Source organism: Schistocerca nitens, chromosome 4 (assembly GCF_023898315.1).
Source record: "Schistocerca nitens isolate TAMUIC-IGC-003100 chromosome 4, iqSchNite1.1, whole genome shotgun sequence".
NCBI lineage: Eukaryota > Metazoa > Arthropoda > Insecta > Orthoptera > Acrididae > Schistocerca > Schistocerca nitens.
In genome coordinates, this window is record NC_064617.1 from 712,346,785 (window position 1) to 712,354,042 (window position 7,258).

A 7,258-nucleotide genomic window follows, 5' to 3' on the forward strand; every position below is an offset into this window, starting at 1 on the left:
TTTGAGTTGCCAGAGAGCATAGTTGTAGGATTTCATTCTGGCTTTCAGTCCATGGTGTACAAGATATTTTAGTAACAGGTACGAGTACATGTATTTTAAATGCCTGCTGCAATTTTATTGATGATATGATGGTTTCATTAACACATATTTCTAGAAAAGACTATTATATTGGAATGCAGCAATTCGAAATCACTTGTAATCCCATTCAACAACCTAGTTAGCACTAGTAGCGTTCGTATTTGCTTGCACTATTTTTATGGCAATATATCTTAATTCTATAATGCTGTGTTCTATTTAATATAAATCTACGTGCAATCTATTTTTTCTGTACAAATAAATATCTTTTACCGTAAATGCAGTCAATAAAGAGGGCAGTGTTGGCATCAGTTGTAAGTAGCTGGTTCAGTTTGAGTCTTACCTGGTAGTTCGTATGTTCTTCAAGATAAACACCTATGATTGGATATATATTTTGTGCAGGGTTATATGAGTACACTGGACTTAGTCTTGGTATGTATTTTACCTTGTAAAACTCAATGTTACGATGGTTGTACCAAAAGTAAGGTTTCCAATGAGCTACAGCCTCGAGGGAAGGTGCTAGGCAAAATCCAACAACAGTGACGTGTGCAGTGGTTCCCCCACCCCGACCACGATTCGCTACGTCGCTGACTGTTGGCTTGGCAGCCGTCAGAGGTGGAAGTGCTGATCGCCGCTCCCGCCAAGTGCGAGGTTCGAGCAGTAATCCAGTTTCTCTACGCAAGGAAGTTACTGCCCGTGGAGATTCATCGACAGCTGACTGAGGTTTATGGTGTAGAGTGCATGTCCGTTTAGCACGTCCGCCAATGGTGCAGGGCTTTTGCTGGGAGTCGCACGGAAGTTCACGATGAATAACAGAGTCAAATCTGCCGGTTTTGGATGCAATTGTCCAGAAGATCAACAGTGTGCTGCTCAAAGACTGGAGGGTCACTGTCCGTGAACTTGTTGAACCCATTCCTGAAGCTTCCCACGGCAAAATTGAAAGAACTTTAACAGATACGTTGGGTTATTGCAAGGTGTGTACTCGCTGGGTTCCCCGGATGCTGACTGACGGACACAAGGAGCAATGCCTTGACTGTGCTCGCAAGTTCCTTCAACAGTATGAGGGAAGAGGCAACAAGGAGAAGTTGTTGGAGTCTATCACCATTGGAGATGAAACGTGGGTGTTTCATTACACCCCCGAAACAAAACAACAATCTTGTCAGTGGCGCCACTCCAGTTCACTGCGGCCGAAGAAATTCAAAAGAACACAGTCGGCAGGAAAGGTTATGGCGACTGTTCTGGGATCGGAAGGGGGTACTCCTCGTCGATTTCATGCAATCTGGAACGACAATAAACTCAGACAGATATTGTAAAACATTGACCAAACCCCGCCGAGTAATCCAGAATCGCCAGAAAGGACGACTGAAGGAGGGAGTAGTGCTTCTTCACGACAACGCTCGACCCACGTCACTTGTCAAACAAAGGAGCTTTTGAAGAAATGTGTGTGGACTGTTATGCCCCATCCCCCATACAGCCCGGACTTAGCCCCTAGCGATTATCACCTCTTCCCCAAGCTAAAAGAACACTTAGGTGGCAAACGCTTCAAGAGCGACGATGAAGTTCGAGCACAGGTCACACACTTCCTCAACAGGTTGGCGGGAGGCTTCTCCAACTTAGGAATACAAAAACTGGAGCACCGTCTTCCAAAGTGTGTCGAAAAAATGGAGACTATGTTGAAAAATAGACAAAAGTGTAAGCTTTTCAACAATGTATAAGTTAATAACAATAAACAATGTTTTCTACTTGTAAAAAATATGGGAAAATCACTTTTGGTACAACACTCGTATCTATTGTAAATTGACACATATGTTTGAGCACTGATCATTGAGGCCTCACTTTGTGCGTTATATAATGCATTTGCACTTAAGATAATCACTCTGTGTTTGAAATCGATATGCAATAATAAAAAACGGTTTCAAATTTGTGTAACTAATGTTTGCAGTACTTCCTGTCTGGTAGAGGTGCACAAAATTCCTAATGGAATCCAATCTAATGGCTCATCCTTGTATGGGAGCTTGAGTCAAACTCACGTCATCCAAATTTGTCTATCCAAACTTAAAGAATGCTGTTCAACAATGAACTAGGGTGTGTACATCTTGCCAGAAGAGTAAAATTGCAAGGCACACTAACACACCAATCGGAAAATTTTCCATTGTTGGCGAACGTTTTCAGGTGATATATGCTAGTCTGGTGGGTCTTCTACCACTCTCTAATAGATTTACTTCCTATTTAACTTGCATAGATAGATTTACCAGTTGCATAGAAATTATGTCCCTTCAAAATATTGAAGCAGAGACAGTAACGATAGCGCTTTTTACTTCCTGGATTACCAGATTTGTAAAAACATAGTTCAGTCTAGTTTCTACCAAACCTTAGCAAAGATTTGTGGCTGTAAACTGACAAGAATGGCTGCATATCATCAACAAGGTGAAAATGAAAGGTTTCACTACACACTGAAGAGTAACATATGACTCATGCTACAGGCAGGTATTACTTATCGCTCTCCTTGACGTTCATTATTCCATCCGCTGTGAAAGGAATTCTACAGTGGTTGAAATGTTGCATTGTACTTCCTTGAAGTTATCCAAAGACTTCTTCCAGGAACCTTATCTTAATGGATATTGACCTACCTAGAGAATTTCAGAACATTTCTACAAGGCAAAAGGAGCCTCTGTGATCCACAAGGATCTTAAAATTGCTAATTAAGTGTTATTTGAAAAAAAGAGTGGACCCACACAACCAAACCAAGGGGCTTATGAAGTGATTCAGCGTTTACAAAATAACTTTATTTTACAAAATTAACAATGTTTTTTTTACTTTGTTGGCAAGCAAATTTATGAGTTTATTTTGAATATTTCTTGAATTTTTATCCACCTTAAATGTTCCTGAAACCAGGGTCAAATTCTGTTATCATTTCGATCAACCATGAAAATGACCATAATTTTCTCGATAGAGCTTGTTGCTGGTTCTCCTTAAGGCCTTATTATGTTGACCTAGGTACCTGATGGTGGGTATAATTCTTTTTAGAACCTGACACCAATGTTCCTTCTCTTTTTCCAGTAGTTCAAGGCCAATTTGATCAATAGTATTTTTTTGTTTCAAATGTATCTCACATTCTATCCAATTTTTGTACAGATTATGTGGTTAAATGATTGTTCATGCTCTTGAAGCCCATTCTAAATGAACCCAATCACAGAGTGCATCACGTGATGGCTTGCTTGAAGGAGATTATAAAAGTTTACAACAAAAACAAAAAAATTGTTGGTAGATTTCGAATACACAAGCCATTTATGATCCTTTTTTCTCCACGTGATAAAGTTGTTACTTAAAAATGAGTTGAATTTTTTTTCTTTTTTCATTTAAGAGATACTGAAAATTTACAATTTTAGATGGGCCTTTCTGTACAATTTCATTCATCATGGAGGATGGGCCAAAGGTACAATCTCAAAAAAAATCCAGGGTTAGCTAACCAAGGAATAGGCTAACGACAGGTGAACTCGGAGTAAACGTTGTATGACGCCATTTTATTCTCTGGTTAGTTATTCCTGGAATAGCCCTTCCTATCCAGTTAAGTTGGCCACAAGTCAAGAGCATATTGGGTATTTTTGCATATGTCATTTCATATTTAATTAGTCATTGTCTGCAGAAATAGCCTGTCTAACATGAGTAATAAGCATTCCAGATCGCAACACTATTCGCTTGAAGATACTTTTAAGCTAGTAGCTACTATAAACGATTTCAAGAGTGTAGCTGAAAAGAGGAAAACTGCTGCAGTCTCATTCAGTGCAAATATTAGTGAAAAACAATTAACTAATTTTGTTGGGTACTTGTTTGTATAACAGTACAACGATTTGTCTTGAAGTTAGATAAAGGATCAGGCATTTGTTGTTTCACCAACAAGAGAATATTCTAAATTCCCGAGTAAAATATGGGAAAAAATATACAACAATTCCATTTACAAACAAATTTACATGGATAGAGAGCTACAACAAACATACTTTTGTTAAAAAAAGAAATGAACTTGTAAATGTTATGCCTATAAAAACTAGCAGAGATTACAGAATGGAGACACTCTGTAGAACGTAAATTCCAAGTTGCATACAGTAAAATACACGATTTGATGGAGTTGTCAATAGAAGGACGCCACAATCAGTTCCATTCAGATGAGTCATTTTTAAACATTGTAGTGCCTCGAGAATTTCGGGGTAAATTCTAGAGACCCTCGTATTTCCATCGTCTCGAACACGCGTCATTTTAGAGATGAGTGTGGTAAAGTAGTTATGTGTGTGCAGGACGGACGTGTATTGGACGGATGATCAGTGCGGGTAGGTAGTTGCCGAGCCCGCCTAAGAAGTTACACGTCCAACTCAAGGAACAAACGCGCCGTACTCTGTGCAACGTCAAACATTATTGTGTGAACATTTGAATGTTGTTGAAAGAAGGGAAGAGACAGTCACTTATTCATTCATTCACTTACTTTCGCAAGGTCCGGATCGTTGTCACGTTAAACTTGGAGAGATTTATAGATTGTGTTTGTGGAAAAAATGAATGTGATAGTTTCTCACGGACCAGAAGCTGTCGAGCTTACTAAAAATGTTTTAGTTATATGAAAACTGTTATCTGTGATGAAAATACAGTGAGATTGAGTTCAAAGTATTCTCGAGTGTAAGGAGCTATTTTAAAAGTATAGAAATTTCCTCCAAAACAGCATATCATCTTCGGAGAAGAAGGTGGTCACAACATCGCAGCTAGCTATCCTGAAAAGAAGATCGGCGAAGCAACTACAAGTAAGTTCGATAGCCAAGGGGGAGTGTGAGTCTTGCACACCTGTACCACATTGCTACCCGTAATCACCAGAAACAGCCAGAACATGATAGTATTCCATCAAATGTAGCTGTATGGTAGATGGTGAACTACAAGTAGGCACATAACATAGAAGCAACAGCTTTGTGCAATAGTTGGTTTATTGAGTCTTCAACAAACTGTGACAACACAGACATCATGGAGACTGATTTGACTGACAATGCTGAGAGATATTACTGGATAGCTTGTTGTTATATTTACGTCTTAGAACGACCAATTCATTACAGCAGCTGTGTGTTCTACAGAAAGTTCTTTTGCTGAATTTTTTAACACTATTTGTGCATCTACTTTTGCAGTTCATAGGCGCACATAAATACTGTTTCTGTGTTGTGGCGATTGTTATTAATTATATTGATGGTACATATTAAGAATTAGATGCCAAGATTTACAATAAACAACCATTATCTTTTTTGTAATACTAGGGTAGAAATGTACCTAAGGCATACGTGAAAGTGCAGGCTGCTGTTATTGGATTTCACCCCAAATGTTTGAGGAACAGTAATTACTCCATACATAATTTTTGGCTTTTGCAATCATCTGTAGCAGTTATATGTAATCTGGGAGAGAAGAGCAAGTAACTGAAGGTGCGACACCTTCACAGAGTTCTTCCTGCTTTTGTGCAGTCATCTTAACTTAGAACTGCCAAGTTTGTTTTCAGAATACGAATGCCTGTTCGCAAATGTGATAAAAGTATCAGAGCTGCTGATAGTGCTGCTTCAAACGTAGCATAAAAGGAACTGGAGAAGGGAGGGATAACTGTACTGATTAAAAAAAGAGAATTAAGTTAAAAAATGGAATCCAAAAATAAATATTAACACAAATGATTTCAGAATAAAAACAAATTAATCCATATAAATTTATTTATTTTATTTTCATTTAATTACACCAGAGAACTGATATAACTAACAAAACTGTCCCGTGTTCTTGTTGGCAGTGTCATACACATCCTTTTAATAATCTTATTGCCCATTCCCTTGCCAGTACCAATGAAAGTCTCCAATGGACAGAAGAAAATCACCAGAGGCAAAATATTTCAGTGTCAATAGTAGTTGGTTCATTAGGAAACAAAGTCTTCTGAAAGAAATAAAAGAATGACATGATACAATTTGTGTGACAGTTCAAGAGAAATTTAAAAACATGTCTGCCAGCCACTCCTTCCAATGTTACGATTATGTCGATTCATTAAATTGCATTAATACTTGTTCCACAGATCATGAATATGACATTTCATAATGATGAGGAAAGAGCCACCTTAACATAAGTTTTCTTTACATAATATAATTCATTTTTTCTTTTCTTTACTGTTACCATTTCACACCTAAAAATTCATCTATTGAGTACGAGGAGTTGTCATTCAGAATTTTTTAAATTTGTTTTTAAATGTTTGTCGGCCATCTGTCAAAGTTTTAATGCTATTTGGCAAATGACCAAAGATTTTTGTGGCAGCATAATTCACTCTTTCCGTGCCAAAGTCAGATTTAAACCAGAATAGTGAAGAGTATCCTTTCCTCTAGTGTTGTAGCTATGGATTTCGCTGTTTATGAAATGGGATGGGTTATTAATAAAAAATTCCATAAGTGAATATCCTGAGGTTCTTAAATAAATGTCTGCAAGGTGATTTTGCGTGGGTTCCAGCTATTACTCTGATTACATGCTTTTGTGCAATGAATACTTTTTCTCTTAATGATGAATTACCCAAAAATATGATACCATATGAAATCAGCGAATGGAAACAGGCATAGTAGGCTAATTCACTAGTATGTTTATCACCAAAATTTGAAATAGCCCTAACAATGTAAGTAACTGAACGTAACCATTCCAGCAGATCATCAATGTGTTTTTTCCAATTCAATTTGTCATCAATGGACACATGCAGAAATTTTGAATATTCTGCCTTAGCAACAGACTTCTCTTCATAGTCTATATTTATCAATGATGTTATGCCATTTAATGTACAGAATTGTATAAACTGTGTTTTCTCAAAATTTAGTGAGAGTACATTTGCAGAGAACAACGTACTAATTTTCTGAAAGACATTATTTACAATTTCCTCAGTTGATTTTTGTTTGTTGGGTGTGATTACTATACCTTGTATCATCAGCAAAAAGAACTAGCTTTGCATCTTCATGAACATAAAGTGGCAATTCATTAATGTATATTAAGAACAATAAGGGGCACAAGACTGAACCATGTGGGACACCATTCTTGATACCTCCCCAGTTAGAAGATTCTGCTGATTTTTGCAGACTATCGGTACTGTTAATTTCAACCTTCTGCATTCTCCCAGTTAAATATGAATTAAACCATTTGTGCACTGTCT